This window comes from Cupressus sempervirens, chromosome 3, assembly GCF_028749045.1.
Source record: "Cupressus sempervirens isolate cs-2001-9-10 chromosome 3, ASM2874904v1, whole genome shotgun sequence".
Taxonomy (NCBI): Eukaryota; Viridiplantae; Streptophyta; class Pinopsida; order Cupressales; family Cupressaceae; genus Cupressus; species Cupressus sempervirens.
In genome coordinates, this window is record NC_143120.1 from 800,979,454 (window position 1) to 801,003,903 (window position 24,450).

Genomic DNA, 24,450 nt, shown 5'->3' on the forward strand with positions numbered 1-24,450 from the left:
CCAATTTTCAAGTTCTAGGAGTTTTGAGATATCAAGCTTCTGAAAGTTTCATTTTCCCACTGCTAGGTTGGTTGTTTCGGGTTTTAGAATGGAAGACTCTTAAATTGCATTTAATCTAGGTCCATTTCTATGGGTTAATGTTAATTGGGATTTAATGCTCCTATATCAACCTTCTCTAGAAGTTTGTGCCCTAGATCTCTATATAAGGAAGTCTCCTCCTCTCATTTTTTGTAATACATAAAAAACATGATATATCAGATGATCCATTATTTCAAAGATCAAGCAAGCATTCTGTCAAGAATTTTCAAGGAAGCATCCAAGCCATTGTCTCCATTCAAGCCATTGAAGTTCAAGGATTGAAGCATTCAAGACTTTGAAGGGATTTGGTTCAAGCATTCAAGATTCATCATTCAAACCCTAGAGCTATCCATCATGGTGGTGTGATCTTCCTTCAAGATCCTTTGTTCATTTTCTAGATCTATTTATTCTTCTCTCAAGGTGGATTCCAAGCATACAATCATGGAGGTTTTAATTTATATTTGTTAAATGTTATGTTCAATTTTTCATATCAATATACTTATTTAAATTTCAAATACAATTACATATCGATTGAATATCATAGCTTCATTGTTAGATTTAATTCTACTACTTTCTAACATTCTCTATTTCAATTCCATTATTAAGGTTGATTCCAAACTAAGTTTTGACCAAGGAAAACCCCTCATCCAAACAAAAAAACCATTTTTATTATAGGTACAGGTTTGGAAAAGTGAATTAATGTGTAGATTTGGATACCCTTTTCATCAAACTTGCGGGATCCACAAATAAAAATTTTGTTCGAGTTGTGTAGGTCAAGGTTGACTTTTTGGGGTACAATTATGCCTCAGGGTAAGATTGTGCCCGCTATCTGGGTCAAGGTTGACCTACCTTCAAAAGGAAAACAATTTTTCTAGGTTTTCTTGGTTTTGACATTTTTAGTCTGGAACAAGTTGTAGAATTTCTTGAAATTGTATATAGACGTCAAGAATCAACATTTTCTAGATTTATCCTTCTTTGAGGTTAGTATTTATCTTATTTATTTCATGTACTTATTTTCTATAGTAGATTATAGGATTTCCTCCTTTCTTCATATTCTCCATCATTTGATTCATTTGTGCATTGATCACTTCTTTGTGATCGATCAATTTGGATCATTTCTTTTGGGAATCTGAGTTAAGGATAAATCCTATATTCTCGCTTTACACACATTTCTTTATATCATACATATTTTTTTCTATTCATTTAAGTGAACACATTATTAACCTATTTAATTTTAAATGCAATGAAGTAGGTCATATTGCTACAAGATGTCCTAACAAGATCATGAGTGACATAAATGTTAAGAAGGATCACAAATGAAAAAAGAACAAAGACTACAAGTAAAAAGAGAAGAAATCATGTTATATTGTTGAGGAAGAGCACACTGAGTCAGACATCAAAGATGAGAAAGGAGGAGTAGAAGTGGTGTATGTTGCTATTAAAGAAGACCCTAATGATGAAAGGTATGAAGATGATAAAGCCATTATTTCACATGTTAGTAAAAATGACACATGGATCCTTGATAATGGATGTTCACATCACATGACTGGAGACATTAGTAAGTTTGATAAACTTGAATAATATGATGGTGGATCTACTAAATTATGGAATGATGTTCCATGTCTAGTAAAAGGTAGAGGTTCATTAATGTTGAATAATAAAATCAGATGTGATGATGCATGTTGGGTGCAAGGACCAAAATATAATATATTGAGTGTTGCTTAGTTGAACAATATAGGTCACAAACTAGAATTTCAGAACATGAAAGTCAAGATCTATGATGATGATGGGAATCTGATTGGCATTGGAGATAAAACAAAAGGTAATCTATTTTGTCTTGATCCTATAGTTGATACATGTTTGTTTTTAAAATTTGAAGATGTCTAGTTCTAGTATAAGAGGTTATATCATATAAATTTTGATAACATGGTCAAGGTTAGTAGAAAGAGAAGAGTCAGAGGCTTATCAAATTTGAATAAACTTGAGAATGCTATGTGCAAACAATGTTAGCTTGATAAGATGACCAAGTCAACATTTTCAAGAAAGACACAAACTTCTAATGACATTCTAGAATTAGTGCATGCAAATTTGTGTTGAAATGAGGGTAGAAATTCATTATGGTGACAAATATTTTATATTTCTTGTTGATGATTATTCTAGGATGAGAAATGTCATGTTTATGAAGTTGAAGTCACATGCTTCTAATGTGTTCAAATGGTATCAAGCTAGCATTGAAAAATAAATTAGTAAAAAATTAAAATGTTTCAGATTTGATACTAGTGGTGAGTTTATTTTAATTGAATTCATTGACTTTTGTGCTGAGCATAAAATTAAGAGACAATTGTCAGCACTGAGGACACCACAATAGGATGAGATTGCTGAAAGAAGGAATATGTCAATTGTGTGTTGTTAAAGAACAATTCTAATTGAAAAGGAAATTACTCAAATATTTTTGAGAGAGGCATTATCAATGTAGCTTACACTCTCAATCAAGTTCAATTGAAGAAATGAACAAACAAGACACCTTATGAACTTTGGTATGGTCTTACACCTAATGTGAGCTATTTCAAGATATTTGAAAGTAGATGTTACATTCATAAAGATGCAAGGAATGAAAAATTTATTCTAAAGGTGATGAAGGTTTTTTCCTTGGTTATTCTTCTAAGAGAAATTCCTATAAATTTTTGAACAAGGATACTAACACAATGATTGAAAGTGCAAATGTAAGAATTGATGAGTTTGTAGACAAGAACAATGAGGAAAGTAAAAATGAACTTGGTGATTACAACAATTTTTTCTATGTATATGAATATGTTTCTGGTGTAATTTCTAAGAAACCATGAGAGATACCAATCGTTAGTCTACATTACCTGAGCCACAGATAGAACTAATCAAGCATGATGCTTACCCCAACCAAGTAAAGATAATGATGAAAATAAGATAATTGAACTTGTGCTAGAAAAATATGTGAGGAGGAACCATTCACTTGAACAAATCATTGGAGATAAAAGATTTAGAGTCATGACAATAAGTAAGTTGAAGGACAATATATGTTTGATTGTTGAGTTTGGACCAAGAACTATGAAAGCTGCACTTGACAATGAAGACTAGATTAATGTTATGAATAAGAGATAGATCTAATTGAAAAAAATAACACTTGGACATTGGTATGAAGACCAAAAAATAAGAATGTAATTGGAACAAAGTGGATTTTCAAAAATAAGCTGAATGAGAACGATAAAGTTGTGAGCGATAAGGCTAAGTTAGTATGTAAAGGTTATACCCAAGAAGAAGGAATTGACTATGGTGAGACTTTTTTCCCTTTTTCTAGATTGGAAGGAGTCAAATTTTTTTTGTCATATGCTACTTACAAGAAATTAAAAGTATATCAAATGGATGTTAAATTAGAATTTTTAAATGGAATACTTGAAGAGGAGGTCTATATAGAACAACTAGAAGGATTTGTTGTGCCAAACCAAAGGCACTTGGTTTGAAAATTGAATAAAGATTTGTATGAATTGAAGCAAGCACTAAGAAAATGGTATAAAAGGTTGCATTAATATTTTATTAAGATTGGATTTGTGAGAACAAGTGACCAAAGTGATCTATATTGAAGAGTGAAGATGAAAACATGGTATTGATTGCTAAAATATTTTTGGATGATATCATATTTGGTGGCAATGATTTTTTGTGCAAATCATTTTCTAATCAAATGAGTAAGGAATTTGAGATGTCCATGTTTAGTGAGATAAAAAATTTCATAGGATTACAAGTCCATAAAAAAAAATGATATATATATATATATATATATATATATATATATATATATATATATATATATATATATATATATATATATATATATATATATATATATATATATATATATATATGACTCAATATAAGTATGTTAAGAAGATTTTGAAAATATTTGGGATGAATGAGTCAAGGCTAGTCGGTACACCTATGGCATTTGCATGCAGATTATCTAAGGAGGATACTACTATTGAGATAAATGAGACATATTATAGATCAATGATTGAGAACTTACAATATGTTGTGCATAGTAGACCTGATATTGCACATGCAGTTGGAATTGTTGCAAGATTTTTCTCTAATCTTAAGGAAACACACATGACTGCTATAAAAAGGACATTCAGATATCTAAAATGAACTAAAGAATCAAGATTGTGGTACAAACAAGAAGGTAATTTTAAACTCAAAGTATACACTCATGTCGATTGGGATAGAAATGTTGATGACAAAAAAAGTATAGGTGGTGGAGCTTTCTTCTTAGGAGAAAGACTGGTTACATGGTTTGTAATACCTCGCTAGGGAACCCAAAAGGATAAGTCTGAATATTACTAAGTTTGGTGAATTTTTTTATAAACATCTTTACTTGATAAGTTCTCTTTGATCATATATGTAAGAATCCTTATAGGTTCCCATAAATAATATTACTTAATTTCCAAATTCAAGAGTTATATTTTGTCATCTAATCAACTCAACAAGTATTCCTTATTTATTTCTTACTTAATTTCCTTTCTAATATTTCATAATTATTACTTAATTTAATCCATCTATTAGTCATATGTCTACTTATGCTATAATATATTATCCATCCTACTATTGATTTCCAAATTAGGAACTAGTATCCCAATCCATACAATCAAATGCATCTACTTAATTTTCAATAATGATACATGAAATAGATTTAAACCAATTCACATTCTATCCACTAATTACTTAGATTCATAACATTATAAAGAGTACATGATTCTTTTATGCATCATACACTTATCCAAATACAAGGAATATACAATGTCATGATATAACTTTTGACCCTTTGATGTAATACAATATGTTCACATATCCCTTCATTTTCCCTAGAGATACCCTTTTACATAGCTTTTAATTTCACGATACATATACAAATATACTTTCTTCAATATTTTACATTACAATACTACATAGATTTGTTCCCAAGAAATGCAACATATAGACTTCAAGAATTAATCTTCAACTGTTGCTCAACAATGATCCATATAAGCCTTCCATGAAAACTCAAATTGTACCTCAAAAATACTTTACCATTGATCCATGTGGAGCCATAAATTGTCCACTCTCCTGAGATAGGAGATAAGATCATGATCCACATAGGCTCTAAGGTAATCTAAGGCTTATACCCTAAAATCAAAGTACAAAGATATCATAAGGCCATGTAAAGAATAATTCTCAAAATGAAACCACAAGGAAAATGGATAAGTAGGGGTAAAGAAAAGTGAGGGGTTCAATTACAACTAAGTGAGTATCATCGTACCTTCCTAAAGTGTTGGGATCAACCACTTGGGCTTACGATTGTCCTACCACACATGACATCTTTTCTTTGAGTACTCCAACTGGGATAGACACGACCAAGTAATGTTGGGATCAACCAACTAGGCTAGGGACTATAATTTACATAGGATGTCCCTTCCCTAAGTACTCCAACAATACTTCTACAATTATCTTGTTTAATATGTGAATACCAAAACACAACCCACAAGTTCATTTATTATTATGTTATCACTTATTAAATAACTCATAAATAGAACCAGCCTATGTAGGGCTTTGGATTCCAAACATAGGATCCTTGGTAGCCACTTTTGGGCCCCAACACCTATGGTGAGCCACTCACCTAGGGTTTCTACCCCACTCATCAAAAGAACCCAAAAGCATAAAGAGTTATAGAGAATAATAACCTATGGTCCCATTCCCTAGTCCAAAACCCTAACTCATAGATCAAAGTACATTCACATGAACATCATCATAGAATCACAAAGCTATAAGAAACTTCCTTTTCTAAGGAACCATAAAATCTAAAAGCCTCTATTATCTTAAACAAGAATTGGGAGTGACATAGAAAGTCCAAATAAGATTAATCGCATTATTGTTTGAGTGTGTGTGGTCAATGTGAAGCAATTTGAAAAGGAAGTGAAGAAGAATCAAATCTATTTATCCATAATTCCTAGAAGACTAAGTTATGCTAGTAGTAATCGGGTGACAAAAAATAGTGATGACCAATGGCAGATAGTAATGACTGAGTGTTAGAGGATAGTAGTAATCGAGTGACAATAGAAGATGGTAGTGTTAACCGCGTGCTAGTAGCAATTGAAAGTTTACTTGATGAATATAAGGAGATTATTGCAGAAGATATACCTGATGGTTTACTACTAGTAAGAAGTATAAGTCATTGTATGGATCTAATTCCTAGAGCTAGTTTTCCAAATAAAGCACCATATATATTGACACCTACAAACAAATTAGAACTTAATAGAAAAGTGAAAGAGTTATTGCAAAAAGGTTTGATCAGAGTAAGTTTGAGTCCATGTGTTGTACCTATTGTATTAGCACCTAAGAATAATGGAGAATGGATAATGTCTATTGATTCTAGAGCTATCAACAAGATCATTGTGAAATATAGGTTTCCTATGCCAAGGATGGATTACATAATGGATTATTTGAGTGGAGCAAAGTATTTTAGCAAGATTGATTTGAAGATTGGTTATCATCAGATCAAAATCATAGAAGATGATGAATGGAAGACTGTTGTCAAGATAAAAGATGGTTTGTATGAATGGTTGGTTATGCATTTTGGTTTGACTAATGTACCTAGTAATTTCATGAGATTGATTAATGAAGTTCTCAAGAGATTTTTGGGTAAATTTGTGATTGTTTATTTGGATGATATTCTAATATTTAGTAAGACTGAGGATGAACATCTTGAGTATGTTAGAAAAGTATTATAGAGATTGAAAGAGGAGAAGTTGCTAATTAATTTAAAAAAGTGTTGAGATTTGTATTTGTGATTTGTGATTTTAGTTGATGGTTTGAGAATGGATCTTGAGAAGGTTAAAGTAATTTTGGAATGGCCTACACTTGAGAACATGGGTGAGGTAAGATCATTTCATGGTTTGGATAGTTTCTACAAAAATTTTATAAAGAATTTTAGTTCTATTTGTAATGCTATGACTGAGACAATGAGAGGAGATAAAAAGAAGATTGCTGAGTTACCTTGATTGGCTTTACTTGATTTCAATAACGCATTTCAAGTTGAATATGATGCAAGTGGATCAAAATCACAGAAGATGATGAGTGGAAGACTGTTGTCAAGATAAAAGATGGTTTGTATGAATGGTTGGTTATGCATTTTGGTTTGACTAATGTACCTAGTACTTTAATGAGATTGATGAATGAACTTATCAAGAGATTTTTGGGTAATTTTGTGATTGTTTATTTGGATGATATTCTAATATTTAGTAAGACTGAGGATGAACATCTTGAGCATGTTAGAAAAGTATTACAGAGATTGAAAGAGGAGAAGTTGCTGATTAATTTAAAAAAGTGTTGAGATTGTGTATTTGGGATTTGTGATTTTAGTTGATGGTTTGAGAATGGATCTTGGTAAGGTTAAAGCAATTTTGGAATGGCCTACACCTAAGAACATGGGTGAGGTAAGATCATTTCATGGTTTGGCTAGTTTCTATAGAGATTTTATAAAGAATTTTAGTTCTATTTGTAATGCTATGACTGAGGCAATGAGAGGAGATAAAAAGAAGGTTGCTGAGTTACCTTGTTTAGCTTTACTTGATTTCAATAAGGCATTTCAAGTTGAATATGATGCAAGTGCCAGTGCAATAGGAGCTGTGTTGAGTTAAGAAGGTAAACCTATTGCTTTCTTTTGTGAAAATTTGAATGACACTAAAGGGAAGTATTATGTGCATGATCAAGAGTTTTATGATATTATTCAAGCCTTGAAGTTGTGGAAACATTATTTTGTTCCTAAGGAGTTTGTGTTGTATACTAATCATAAAGCTTTATAGTATATGGGAAGCCAACATAAGTTGAATCAGAGACATATGAAGTGGGTTGAATACTTGTAGAGTTTCAAATTTGTAATCAAGCATAAGAGTGGAGTTACTAACCAAGTTGCTAATGCATTGAGAAGAAGACATTCTTTGTTGACTAAGATGAAGGTTAAAGTTCTTGGTTTTGATCAAATGAAAAAATTGTATGATGCTGAGCCTAATTTTTCTTAGGCATGGAGAGAGTGCAAAGCACCAAATCTATCAAGTCAAATGAGTAAGTTTGATGAGTACTTCATTCAAGAAGATATGTTGTTCAAGGGAATTTAGTTGTGTATACCAAGAAGTTTTGTGCGAGTTAATTTGATTAAGGAAAAGCAGTGTGGTGGTTTGGCTAGACATTTTGGAATTTATAAGACATTGAGTTTTCTTAAGGATACATATTATTGGCCACATATGTATAAGGATATTCATAAGTTTGTAAGGATTTGTGGAATTTATTAAGTTGCAAAAGGAGTAAGTCAAAATACTAGATTCTATACACCTATTTTTGTTCCTGAGTAACCTTGGAGTGACATCAGTATCAATTTTGTTCTTGGATTACCTAAGACATCAAGAGAGTATAATTCCATTTCTTTTGTTGTGGATAGATTTTCTAAGATGACACATTTAATACCATGTAAGAAGACATCAGATGATGTGTATATTGCTAAGATTTTCTTCAAAGAGATTGTTAGATTGCACGGATTACCAAAAAGCATTATTTCTAATGGAAATAATTAGTTTGTTGGTTATTTTTGGAAGAATTTGTGGAAGAAGATGGATACTAAGTTAAAGTTGAGTTCTACATTCTATCCACAAACACATGGATAGACAAAGGTTGTGAATAGAAGCTTGGGTAATTTATTGAGATGTTTAGTTGGATATAAGCCAAGTAATAGGGATATGATATTGGCACAAGCTGAGTTTGCATATAATAATTATATGCATAGGAGTACAAGAAAAATACCTTATGAGATTATTAATAGAATTTAGTCTAGAGGAATATCAGATTTGAGGAATGTTGCTAGTGAAGAGAAGAAAAGTATTGAAGGGTAAGAATTTGTTGGTTTTTTGAAGTCTTTGTATGGGGAAGTGAAGTTGAAGTTAGAAAAAAGTAGTTAGAAGTATAAGGAGAATCCAAATAAGCCCAGGAGACATCATATTTTTGAAGTTGATGATGAGGTGATGGTTCATTTGAAGAGAGATAGATTTCCTATTAGAACATACAATAAGCTAAAAATGAAGAAGTTTGGGCCTTGTAAGATCTTGAGGAAGTTTGACAGTGGTAATGCTTATGAAGTTGAGTTACATGATGACATGGACATATCTCATATATTCAATGTTTCTTATTTGTATAAATATCATGAATCAAATCATGAAGTTTTTGTATTAGATGATTATCTTAAGAAGAAGATTGAAGAGGTTGAATAGATATGAAATCACAGATTTGGCAAAAGCACAAGAGGAAAAGATTACTATGGATATTTGGTGAAGTGGAAGAACATACCACTTGAAGATGCTACATGGGTTCTTCAATCTGAGTTGGATTCATCTCAGGTTGTGATATCTTAATGATTCAAAACAATCATTTCTTTCAACCTTGGTTGTTTGATGTAGAAGCATCCTAGGTTGCCTTGATATCCTACTCTTTTTAGTTCATTGTACCAAGTTTCAGTGTTAACTGAGTTCTAGTGTTGACCAAGTTCTAGTGTTAACCAAGTTCCAATGTTGACCAAGCTCTAGTGTTAACCAAGTTCTAGTGTTGACTGAGCTCTAGTGTTGACCAAGTGTTCCTTCATGTGCTGAGTGAGCCTAATATTTATTGATGCTTGATTTTGTCTTTGATCGAGTTTTTCCATGATTGGTTCTTAGTTTAAGCCAACTTATGTATTTAATTTGGATCATAAATTTAATGATATGATATTGTCTTGGGATGAGTGCATACTATTTTAAGGTCGACCTTTCAAATTATGTATTGATCTAGAATCTTCTGTAATCCATTTTGGCAAGTATAAGTAGGGGTATTTGGTCTAGGTTAGGTAGGACTTAGAGATTTTAGAGAATATTTTTTTGAAAAAGTGCATTTGACATTGGATTGTGGATTTTGAAGATGTATTCTGTATTTGGCCATAATCTAGAAGGCCTTACAACTAGGCATGTATGCTGATAATTGGATGAAACATTAAATCATCTCTCTCAATCTCTCTCCTTGGTGTTTTTCTTTGTTTGTTTTCTTTTGTTGTGTTTACTCAGCAAGGTGTTTGGATAGTTAGGTGTGCCTCTGGCCCTAGCTATTCAACTTTCTCCTTACATCAAGGAGAATGAAAAGTCAAGTAGGAGGTCAAATTGGTTTAAAACCCCCAAATAAAGCATATATAATTCCAAAGCATATAATAGAAACATGTAATATGCTAAAGAATCATAGAAAAGAACACATGAAAGGTATCACAATACAATATTCCATCACCCAAGTTACCAATAACCCTCTAACATAAATAATTTATCTCTAAAAACTAGTGGCTAACTACCATAGGAAAATACATAACAAGTTTCACAAATAGAAACTCAAAATGTCTAAATTAAATAGCTCTAGGAATTAAATATAAAATTATATAACATAAAGAGAACATATAAATAGATCTATATTTAATCAGATACATAATTCAATTATTAAATTTAATCCATACCTCAAGTCCTACAAAGATTTGATAGAAGCGAGAACAAAGAGGAAATAAATCCAACTTGAAATGCATCATTGAAGGCCACTCTAATTTCACAAAATTCCATGATTGAAGAGGAAGCAATTACAAAAAATACGTTTCTCCCTTAGCCCTTTAAACTCTCACATATAACTCTTTCTCCAAAAGGAAATAAAATTACAAATCCTTAAAGAATTATATTCATAATCTCTCTCTCACATATCATTAATTTTTCTCCATAAAAATATTCATAAAAAGTATAACCAATCTTTCTTCTACCTTTCAGCCATCCTCCCCCTTCATATTTACATTTTACCGCACATATATATATTCTTGAGTAGCTCTCATACCCCTTTAGGTAAAAATGCACTAACCTTTTAAACAAAAGTAATTCAAAAATCCGAAATTGCCTTTATTTATGTAATAAATACAATTTTACAAGTTGTTTAGGCATACTAGGGATAAATTAAGGCTATTTTAAGGGTACATAATGATGTAAATACCCTCTCTAGTGCTTTATAACCCATTCTTTTATTCCCATCATTGAAATGGTCTCATATTCATCCACATGGGTAACACCTATTACCTTCTCTTGAATGCATGTTGTAACCATCCTTTGTATGTTAGGGAGTTTACTCCTCTTTTAAATACTTATTATTTTTATTTTACACCTTTTTATTTCTTTATTTTGAATTCTATTAAATTCATATTTATATCTAAGTGTATTAATAAACCACTCACATATAATTTATAACATACACAAATAATTACATACATTAACTATGCAACCTGCATGTATATTTATATAGGTATATATGTGTGCACCCATATATACTTATATGAATATACCAAATTAATATCATAGACAATTAACATGAAAATACAAATATCCAAATCATGAACACATAATTCTAAATACTAGAATCCACCAATCAAACCATTAAAATAAGTGATAAAAACATAAACCCTGATTTAGGTGACTGGCTTCCTATTGAATTTATAAGGATATAAGGATGCCTATAAGGATTATGGTTCCATCTCATTTTTAACAACAAATTTCTTAAGGATTTTGAGGCACACTCTTACTTGTGTAGCTAGGTGGAGTCTATGACTGTTTCCTTCATACACCTGCATCACCAACCAACAAGATACAATACACATGCATATATTTAAAAATACTAACAAGAAAGGAAGGAGGAGTTAGACATCATGTAGATATTCTAAAGAGGTGACAATGAATATCTCCCCTCATTCTATAGACACACTAATCAAAGTTGATATGTACACACATATATAAGGCACAATGGTTAGTCAGGTTAACATGAAACGAAATAATTATAATATTATAAACAAGGGAGAAAAAGTATAATAATGAATTTAGAATAGTATACAAATCATTGTACAAATCAACCATTTACCTAATCTCTTAAAGAAATTATATAGTGCATGCAAATCATTATCCAAAATCATAAGTAAGAAGGGATGTACATGACAAGTATATAAACATTTCTAAACATATAATAACATAATTATCTAGTTGATTACCAATTTTAGAGTAGATAGGTAATATTATTTTGTGCTAAGAATGTTGGATGTTATCTTATAGTTCCACTGATGCATGAATTTGTCAAGTTTTTAAATTGAGGAGTAGTAGAAATAACCTTATCTCCCAATCTAGTCCAAGTGTACTCATACTATCTTGAAAACCCTACTAATATTAGGATAAAGGAGTATTACATGATTGAGCAAGAAACAAAGTTGCATAACACAATCTAGTGCTAAAGCTAAGTATGTTAGTGCTACAATTAACTGTCCAAATATTGTTTGGATTGAGAAACTATTGGAAGGAATGAAAGAAGAAGTTACTAATCCTGCCACTATCTATTGTGATAATATTAATGCTATAAACATATCCAAGAATTTAGTGATGCATACAAAAACCAAGATAATATCTATCAAGTATCACTACTTCAGAGATCAAGTTATGGAGAAGCAAGAAAGGCTTGAATATGTGAAATCTAAAGAATAAACTGTAGACATATTTACAAAGACATTGCCTAAGGATGCTTTTGAGTACCTAAGAGGTAAGTTAGGGGTCCTTCCCATATCAAATATTAACTAAGAAAAGATATATATTGTATCAATTCATGGATGAATAGATATATCTTTATGGAGTTGATTCAATTGTCGACTCTTTATGAACTATTTCCTGAAGATGTGTAAGTGATTGAAGTGAAATTGATGTAAATAGTAAATGCAATGTACAAGGTATTACTAAAAGACTTTATAAGTTTCACACTAGAACTTATATTTAACTTTAGCATTGTCATCAAAGGGGGAGTCAATTAATAAGGAGAGAATTTGATATGAAGAAGATATAAAGCTAAATGGAGAAGTATACCCAAAGGGGGAGAATTTGTGAAGACAAAGCTGTTGAAGATACATATTTGACTAAGTGAACCTAATGTTGAATCTATTATAGAGAACTTCAATGAAGTTAGAGAGCTAAAAAATTTTATTGTTGTTAGTGCATAAATTTGATTATCTTATGTGTAATGTTTTATAATGTAAAATCTTATGTTTATGTGTTGCTATCAATGTCAAAGGGGGAGATTGATATCCCCAACTAATAATGTTGTTATTTTATGTAAAAGATTCATAATTGTTGTTATGTTGTCATTAATGTCAAGACTTAGTTGGTTAGACATTATGCTAATTTAGTAGAGTACCAGATCATTTGATTGATGACAAGGATTTGAAGAAAGTATGTTGATAAGTATATGGTATTCAATGGGTACTTGAATAAGTTGGACTATTATAGTATAATGTTGGTTTGATTGTTTTACAATCATGTAATGATATGATTAAGTGATAAAGATAATTTATGTTCAAGTTACATTGACCGAGTCGCACAGTGAAAGGAGAAATGCAATATTAACCAAGCTACTATAGTTATCAGCAAATGCCTTACAAAGAAGAGTTAAAGTTTAGTGATAACTAAGTAATTTTAGTGTTAACCTAGTGATGTATTGCCTGAGTCAAGTTGTAATATTCACCGAGCATGAATACAAAGAACAGGTAAAGAAAAGATTAATCATAGGCCAAAATTCCATGAAAATTAAGAATGTTCAAGGAGTTCAAAGGATAAAGTCAAACTTGGTTATGAGACCTATAGTTGGAAAAATGTAATGAAGATTAGTTGAAGGCAATTTAATAGAATGGAGATGAGCACAAAGTTTGAGGTGTAACTATTTTCAAAGTGACTAAGTTCATTGAATCTAATCTCTATAATCTTGAATAAACAACAAAATCTAGAAGATTCTAGAATGGTGAAGTTACCTATTTAAGGAGATGAATGAGATTGTTTTTGGTTGCTGATTATTTTTTATTATGTGAATTGAAGTGGAAGAAGAAGATAGAAGGTGAACCAAGTAGAATAGAAGTGCAAAGATCAAGCAAGAGAAAGTGCTAAGTGAGAATGTGAGTGTGTGAATCAACTAGTAAGTGATTAGAAGGAAGAGATAGAGAAAATAAATGATCTAAACAAACAAGGTAGTGCTAAAACTAGAGAATCACTTGATTGTTACTTTCTTACCATTGTAGTAGATGAAATATCTTAAATGAGTAGGCCTAACAAGTCTTTGAAATCCTATATGGTAGCATTGATTAGTAATGCTTGTAAGTCCTTTAGAGCAGGCCAATCTTTATAAATGTCAAGGAGCAATAAGGTCAAGATGATCTTTGGTTAAAATACTCTAACTAGGTCACAATAAAAATGTACATGTAACCTTTAACAAGGTTGGATCCTAGCAAAGCTCACTTCAGAAGAGTGAAACATTTGGGTCGTTTGTTCCTAGGTGCTTTTTCCCTTTACAAGGTTTCCACATTAAATATTTGTGTCAAATGTGTGAATTCTTATGTGTTACAAAGTTTATTTTCATGTTATTTGTTCAGTGCTGTAACTCAATATAAGATAAGTGATTACTCTAATACTCACTATAGTGAGGAATAATGAGATAACATTTTGAAGTAAATTTGTTATAAGTTTGATTTGAGAAGTTGGATGTGATTGCCGAGTTATTGATATAAAATTTAATGAAGTTTGGATTGGTGCTAAAATGTTTTAAAGGCCTTTAGGATAACTAGATATAAAATACTCACCCCACTCTTAGTTTTCTAATAGATATACATGTGGTGATGATGTTAGATATTATAATGATCAAGATCATGTATTATGGAGAAGATTCTAGATAAGGCTCATGACATGTCAAAATGTGTTTGAATTTTGGCATAAAACACTATGAATTAGTGATCCAATCATGAAAGGTAACTTATGAAATAAGCTAACATCTTATGGTAGTTGGATCTAAGTGAGATATTTTAATTTACCATTGATAATATGTTTAGGGTTTTGTTAAGTCACTAGAAGTAACGAAACTAGTATAACACATGAAAAAAGGAAATCTTTAGTTTTTTTTAATCCTATTGCAGCGGTGTGTGATGAAGTGGAAAGAGAAGTCCATTTAGAGAAGATATAAGTAAAGAGAGATGAGAAAGAGGGATGAAGTGAATCTAAACAGGTAGAGGAAGTGCTATTTTACATATCATTATTTATGTTGCTCCCTAACAAGTACAATAGGTGAAATACCTTAATTTGGTGGATCCTAACAGGTCCTCATTATAATTCCTTTAATAAGGTGGAACTTTTATTAGTGTTTAAAATCCTCTAATAAGGCTACCCCTAATAGGGTAAAGCTCTTAACCAAGATAGAGGTAAATCCCCTAACAAGGTAGCGCTTAATCATGTGTCTATAACTCCTAGTAGGGTTAAGCTCCTAATTAAGCATACTTCAGAAGAGAGAAAATTATTTGTTGGAACTAATCCTCATTGTGATTTTCACCCAAGTTGGGTTACTGTGAAACCAAAATATCTATTTCAAATGTGTTGATGAATTCATGTGTTGCATGTTTCATTTGATGCTTAAATTTGATTACCGATTAACTACTTGAAAGGTGAAAAAGTTGTTTAGTTTTTAAATTACTGATTTATCCTGACTCTCATTAATCTAATATCTTAGGATCAATATTTATTGCATACTTCCTTGATGAGATTTTGGTTTAGTATTGTCATCCCTTCATCATATTTGGGTTTCTCCAATCTAACTTGAATCACACTGAGAATTATGTTTGGAAGCCCCTCTTTTTATTGTATTGAATGAGTTTGGGTGAAAGTGTTTAACTTGTCTTATCTAGTTCGCAGTGTTAAATTCATTGATACCATTTGCCCCTTGAACATGTACCACTCATTGAACCATTTGGAGACACCATAATTTGCACCAAAGTTAAAGACCTCAATAAAAAATGTCCAAAAGAGGATTTTATACTACCTAATATTAATATAATAGTAGAATTAAAAAAAAAATATGAAACTTTACCATTACTATTTAGTTTATTAGGCTATAACAATATCAAAATTGCTCCCAAAGACCAATATAAGACAATGTTCACTTGTTCCTGGTGAACATATTGCTAGAAATTTATTTCATTTGGTCTAAATAATGGAGGAACTACTTATTAAAAGGAAATGAATAAAAGTATTCATGATCTCATGTATGCTATCATGGAAGATTACATGGATGATACATTATCAAAATTAGTTACTAGAAATCTAGCAATTGTATTTGATAGAATGGAAGTATACAAAGTTAGGATAAGTCCTAAGAAATATGCCTTTCAAGTTACACGAGGGAAACTTATATGATTCATTGTATCTCATCATGGAATATATGTGGATCTAGAAAAAGTAAAAGATATAATTGATATGCCTCTACCTAAGAATATTATTAACTAAAGAGTCTCTAAGGAAGACTAAAGTTAATAGAAGGTCTATAACATTATTGGTAGATAATTATCATCCTTTTTAGTATCCAATCCATAAAGACATTCCTTTCAAAGGGGAAGATCCATGTCAAGAAGAATTTTAATCACGTAAGGACTACTTCTTTTCAGCTCTACTTTTAATGCAACCAAGAGAAAGAAAGCCTTTAATCATTTACATATCTACAAAATAAAATCTCTAGGCATCCTTATACTAGAACATGACTTGAAGGAAAGGAGAGGGATATTTACTATATCAATAGTACACTAGTGGAATATAAATTGAAATATCATTCCACTGAGTGAGCATGTCTAGGGGAAGTATTTACTTCTCAAAAACTAAAACACTATATGCTTTGTCATAAGACATTACTCATAGCCAAGATAGAACCACTCAAGCATCTCCTAAATAAATCAACACTCAAAGGAAGGCTAGCTAAATGGTTAATGATCCTTAGCAATTTTGATATAGATTATGTTAAAAGAAGAGTAATTAGTGGACAAGTAATAATAGATTAGTTGGTGTTAGAAATGCTTTAGAATAACTAAGAGGGGCGGGGGTGAATCAGTTAGTCAAGGTCCAAATGTCCAATTCAAACTTTTTACCAAGTGTAGTGAGCCCATTCAACCATTCATTCATCCAAGCTTAAAATATTCCTATTCAACAAGTTACTATAAATCAACATGCAAGCATAACATATAAAGAGATCAACACATAACACTGTGATTTATGTGGAAACCCAATTCAAGAAAAAGCACCAGTAACATGCTACTCAATTCTCACTCTTCTGAATTGATGCCCTACGAAAGGCCTACCCTATTAAAGGCTTACAACACACTGTTAAATGTGAACTTGTTAGAGGATTTATCCACCCTATTAGAAATGGGCCTGGTTAGAGGACTTTAGAACATTCACTTGGAATGCCACCCTGTTAAAGGATTTCAAATGGCTATTAAATCAACCTAAGTCCATAGGATTTTCATAACTAATACAATTGCTAGAGAGTATTAGAAAGTCTTTGACTTGATTAAAACATACAACTTAACTTTCAGATTTCAGATCACCTCTTCAACTCTTCACATTGCCTAGCCTTCAATCTCTACAGCTCTTGACAACTTGCCCTCCTTTCAAGCTTTGTCTCCTTGAGTCTCCATGCTCAATGCACTAGTGCAATCATCTCTTCTTGGCCACTTAATGAAGCAGAGTTTCTATGCTCTGTTCTTCCTACTCCTAGATGTCTTCTCCTTGACACCCTTCTAACCACTTTGCGATTTGGCACTTTAGCAACAACAACTTTGCTTCTTGGTTTGTGACTCCTTAAATAGAAGTCTTAGAGTTCCTTTTTCTACTTGATTCTTTCATCCTTTAATTTCAATTTGTATGGATTAGGTAGGATTCATTATATCTAACCCATATTTTGTTTCCTTTAGAAACTTCTTGAATAATCCTTTTGAATTCACTAAAAAATGGTTTAGATAGAATTTTGTACCACCAGCTCATCATCCTTATCCTCCAATTTGTTCACAAAATTTGAGATAACAACTATGTTAGTTCAGATTTGGAAAATCTTTGTCATTTAAAATAATGCAATAGCTTGGCACTATTGAAATACTGATGCTCGGCACATACTGTGTTACTCAGCATCAACTATGTTTTTATTGATGCTCGACACTTGAAGTTCACTCGACACCTACTAAGATTTTCTGATGCTTGGCACCTATTACTTTGCTTAGCACTTGAACTTCAATTGGCATACACTAGATTTTCCTTTTGCTCAGCTCTAACTGAGAATTTTCTTGGCTTCAAATAGCTTGCTTGACACCCACTAATGAACTTAGTTTAAGCTTTACAATCAACCTTATTACAACTTATTCCTCAAATGTTTCTAAGTGTGGCCAACCTCTATATCTTCAAGTATGTTATCAATACATCATTTAACCATTGTCTTAACTAATCTTTGCACTTCATTACAATATCATAACTCAACCTTTCCCTTAGGTGCTCTTGTTACATCTTGTTGATCAAATCCTCTTCATTAATCAACTAAGTGATAATACTTGGATCTTATAAGCAATTGCCATTCCTACAAATAGTAGGTTTGCCATCATTGATAGAACAATGATTAAAAATATTCTTTATCAACTAACTTCCTTCTTTACAACAATCTCCCTCTTTGATCTTCAATCTTCTTCTCACAATGATCTTTTCAATTAGATTTCCAAAAATCTCCCTCTTTGGCATTGATGGCAAACCAAACTGATCAACCATCAGACTTAAGCTATTCAACCAAATTATCAAAGTGCTAACTAGGTTAGAACAATAAGTCAAATGCCAAAAAGTAATTGTGTTACCATCAGTTTTCACATCTCTCTCTTTTGATCTACTATCCTAATTGCTTCATTTCTGTTTCTCCCTCTTAGCTTCTGTATCCTTTCTTTTCTACTCTATTCTGATCAGCTTCATCTTTTCCTTCAATTGTTGATCATTTTTGTCTACTTTTCCCTCTATCTTTATTTGATCATTTTCTGCATTTTCTCCCTCTTTCTTCATTCTTGATCTACTCAACAGTTGTTGATTAGCTTCTTTGACATTTCTCCTTCTTTGACAACAATGCCAAAGACACATTATTTCAACATCTTAATATGCAAGTGTAGCATTTGTAGGCTCTTTCCATTTCTCCCTCTATCACCTTGCTTGTGACTTATTTGGAGCTTCAACACTTTAATTACTTCAGGCATGATCCTAAAGTAAACATCCTCTGCATCAATGTGTAAAATCTTCAACAATCAACTCATTTGATGCAGGGTAGTCTTGCTTTTTCTTAAGTAGCCTTGGTTAGGGGTATCACCCCTAAGTTACCTCTAAGATACTCAAAAGCATCTTTAGGTAGTGCTTTTGTGAAGATGTTAGCTATTTTTTCCTTTGAGCTTACATATTCCATCTTCACTTGTTTGTCTTCCACCAATTCTCTTACATAGTTATATTTGATTACAATATGCTTGGTTTTAGCATGCATTACAAGATTCTTTGATATGTTGATAGCACTTGTTTTATCACAATAAAGTATCACAAGCTCATTTACTTCTTCCTTCATACCTTGAAACAAATGTTTGATTGATACAATATTGGTGCAATTGATAACAGCTGCAACATATTAAGTTTTTGCAGTGGATTGTGAGGTACAACTTTACTTTTTGCTGGTACATGTAATCAATCTTTTTTCCAAGAAAAGTGCTCCTCCACTGGTGCTTTTTTTGTCATCAATGTTACCTCCCCAATCTGCATCAGTGTAGGCTCTTAGCTCAAAATTTTCACATCTCTTGTTGTACAAACCATAGTCATCAGTTCCTTTTAGGTACCTCAGTATTCTCTTCACTACCATCAGGTGATTTTCTCTTGGATCTGCAAAAAATCTTGCCACTATTCCAAAAGCTAATGCAATGTCTGGTCTACTATGTACAACATACTACTACTTTACAATCATTGATCTATACATTATCTAATTCACTTCAGCTGATTCATCATTCTTGGATAGCTTATGTCCTATTTCCATTGGTGTGCTAACTAGTTTTGACTCTTCTAATCCAAATGTCTTGAGTATCTCCTTGATGTATTTTTCTTGGGTCACAAATATACCATGATTTAGTGGATGTACTTGCAATCCAACAAAGAATTTGATTCCTCCAAACATTGACATCTCAAACTCATGTTTCATTTGATCAACAAAATCTTTGCAAATAACATCTTTTCCTCCAAATATTATATCATCAACAAAGATTTCAGATATCAAAATTTCTTTACCTTTTTTAGCCTTGATATACAAGTTTTTTTTGTCATCTATTCTCTCAAATCCAATCTTCACAAGATATTTGCGTAGACTCTCATACCATGCTTTAGGTGCTTGCTTGAGACCATAGAGTGCCTTGTGTAGTTTGCAAACCATATCCTTGTTGTTGCCATCAAATAATCCCTCCGGTTGTTCTATATAGACTTCCTCTTCTAGTATTCCATTGAGGAAAGTAGACTTGACATCCATTTGGTAGACTTTGAAACCTTTGTAAGCAACATATGCAAGTAGTGTTCTTACTTCTTCCATTCTTGCAATAGGGGCAAATGTTTCCCCATAATCCAGTCCTTCTTCTTATGCATAGCCTTTGCAAAATAGTTTGGCTTTGTTTCTTGTTATCTCACCATTCTCATCAAGTTTGTTCCTAAACACCCATTTGGTACCTATTACATTCTTATCAGCTGGTCTAGGAACTAGGGTCTAGGTTTTGTTCTTCTCAATTTGATCTATCTCCTCTTCCATAGCTTTATACTAGTCATCATCTTGTAGTGCATCTTTCACTATTTTGGGCTCAACCTTGCTTAGCAAACATGATTCATTTCTATGTCTATTCCTTGTCATTGGTCTGGCATCCTTGTCACCAATGATTTGATCTGCAGGGTGATGTCTTCTCACATACTTGGATAACCTTGGTTCTGTTCTTCTTTCCATGTTTGATCCTTCAACTTCAGAGTCATTTTGATCTTCTTCATCTGGTAATTCATCATTTCTTTCATGTATACTATTTTAAAAATCAAAATGTGTATTGTCTTCATTCTGTAACTCAGCTTCTAAATGCAGCTCAACATTCACTAGCTGCGACCCAGCTAATACTAAGATTTGTGGCTGATTCCCAACTTGATTGGCATCATTATCTTCAATAGTCATTCCTTCATAGAAGTATACAAAGGATTTATAATCATCTAATCTCTTTGACTCATCAACTTGGACTTTTGCATGCTCATCAAAATTTACATTTGCACTCTCCACAATCTTGTTAGTGTTAGTATTCAAACACTTATATGCTTTGCTTCTAGTGGAGTATTGAAGGAATATGCCTTCATCACTCTTTGCATCAAACTTTCCATTTCTTGTATCTTTAAGAATATAGCATTTACAACCAAATACTTTGAAATGTTTTACGTTAGGTGAGTGTCCATACCATAGTTCAAAAGGTGTTGCATTTGTACCTTTCTTGACTTGTACTCTATTTAGGGTGTAAATAGCAGTGCTTACAACTTCTCTCTAGTATCTTAGAGCAACATTTTTTTCCATCATCAAGGTTCTTGCACAGTCTATTACTGATCTATTCCTCCTTTTAGCAATACCATTTTGTGGGGGAGTTCCTGGTGCTGATGTTTGCCTATTGATTCCTTTGTCATTGCAGAACATCTAAAATTCTTTTGATGTAAACTCACCTCCTCTATCTGATCTAAGGAATTTCCTACTCTTACCTATTTCCTTCTCAAATCTTGCCAAATACCACTTGAACATTTGAAATGCATCAGGATTTTTCTTCAAAAACATAGCTGTCATCATCCTAGAATAGTCATCCACTAATAGCATTATGTATCTATCTCCTAGATAACTTTGCACTTCTATTGGACCACATAAGTCTATATGGACTAACTCTAGTACTTCTTTGGAAGTGTATTTTTTTCTTTTGAAGCTAGACACATTGTGTTTTTGAGCTTCTTTAGTTTAGGCAATCCTCTGAGTTTCTTCTTTCTGCTGATGCTAATCAGATTGTCAAAGTTAACACGACACAATCTTTTATGCCACAACCACACATCATCAAGTCTAACGACAAGACAAGTTGCATTGTCCATATCTAGGTAAAACAAGTTACTCCTAGTTTGGTCACCTTTTCCTATCGGATTTCCATCAGTGTCATAGATCTTGGCAGATTTGTTTCCAAACTCTACTTTGCAACCTACATTGCCTAACTATGATACACTCAACAAATTGTAGTTCAATCCTTCAACATAGTATGCATTATCATATGAAATTTTCTCAGTAAGTTTAATTGAGCCTTTTCCTTTGATTTGACATGGAGAATCATTACCAAATCTAACACTATTTCCATCATATTGAGTAAAGGTAATGAACTTACTTTTGTCTCCTGTCATGTTATGTGAGCAACCATTGTCTATGATCCACTTGTCATTCTTGTTCGCATAGGTTACCAATGCTATTGCTTCATCTTCATCTTTATCTAATTCATCCTTCATGGTCATATAGACTATGCCATCATCATTTTCATCAGAATCTTCTTCAACAATGTAGCATCTTTTGCGTTTGTCCTTGTAATCTTTGCTATCATCTTCTCTTTTGTTCTTGCACTTGTTTCATTCTTTGCAGTTGTTCTTCTATGTACACCTTGTAGCAATATGAACTACTTCATTCCAATTGAAACAAATGATATGGAGTTTACCTTTGAATTTACCTTTGCCTCTATGAAATCTCCTAGCTATTAGTGCTTCCAATTGTTCCACATCTTCCTCATTTGTGCTACTATCACTAGATGCATGTTTTCCTTCTCTTCTCTTCTTGTTTGATGTTGCCTCCTTAGTTGTAAGGAAACTCAAGTGCAGAAAAAACTTCCTACACTAATCTCTTAAGAGAAGTATGGTGCAAATCCTATTAAAATATTTTACACTTACAGATCCAATATCATGTAAACAACAATATTTCAGCCAAGCAAGCATAAAAAAAAAAGATAGAGAAAGAAACACATAACACAAAGATTTTTTGGTGGGGAAAAACCTTTCAATAAAACAAACCCACCCCTCCAAAACCCGCACAATGTATTATCTTCAACACAAGGTTACAATACACTTGCAATGCAAGTTCAAAAATGAAAATAGAAGACTCCAGTAGCAACTCATAGTACCAACAATACACTTTCTCGCATACCTCCTCTTCACAACCCTAAAAATGCTTATAACATGCACTTCACTTTAGGGTTACTCCCAAAGGTAACTGTATTAGATATCAGTTGCCACATGTCTTCACCTATCATTGAATCTTCTTGACATAGCTCTTACGTGTCACAGGAATTCATCATAACTGTTTTAGCAATGATCTCCTTATACACAGTTCAAGATGCCGACATCAACATTATTTGCAAGAAATACATATTACAAAACAAATAATAAGAATAGGAATTATCCAAGGTTGAGACACCTTATTCATAACATCAGTGTCTTTCAATGTCAACTTGGCCTTGAAAGCAAATTCAAGATTCTTTGGTTTGTAGTTGTCAAAATTTGATAATTCAAATGCAGTAAGTCTTCCTACAATTCCTTCAAAGGTTAGTGTGTTTCCTTGTACACACCTTAGCTCTTGGATGGTTGAAAATTTAATAGCATAAATAGGGAGGAGAGTTCTCAAGTATTTGTTATTAATATTCTTTTCTTCTAATTGACCACCTAGACTTCTTATTGCACTCACTACTTCTTTCATTCTAGCAACATATTGAGCAACATTTTCACCTTCCTCCATTTTCATGTCATCAAACTTTCCTCTGAGGCTTTCTCTCTTTTCTCTCTGGACATTCTAATCTCCTCCATAGATATCTATTAGTGCTTTCCACATCTTGAATGTAGTGTCACAATCTTTGATGTCATCATATTCTTCATAGTTGAGTGCAAAGGAAATCTCCAGCGTTGCCTGATTGTGCTCCTTTTTTTTGTTCAAATCATCTGCAGTAAGGGGTCCAGCTAGGTCTACATGTTCTATTCCAATTAAGGTTTTTGCATAATCACCTATTGATCCAAGATGTAGTTTCATTAGACTCTACCATGCAACAAAGTTGTTTTTGTTCAGCTTGGGAACTTCTCTCTTGGACATCTTGATCTTCCTACTTCTAGTACCTTGAAACTAAATCAGCAGAGGGCTCTAATACCAATTTTTAGAAATGCTTTAGAATAACTAAAGGAGGAGGGGGGGGGGGGGGAGGGGTGGGTGTGAATCATTTATTCAAGGTCAAAATGTCCAATTCAAAATTTTTACCAAGTGTAGTGAGCCCATTCAACCATTCATTCATCCAAGCTTAAAACATTCCTATTCAACAAGTTACAT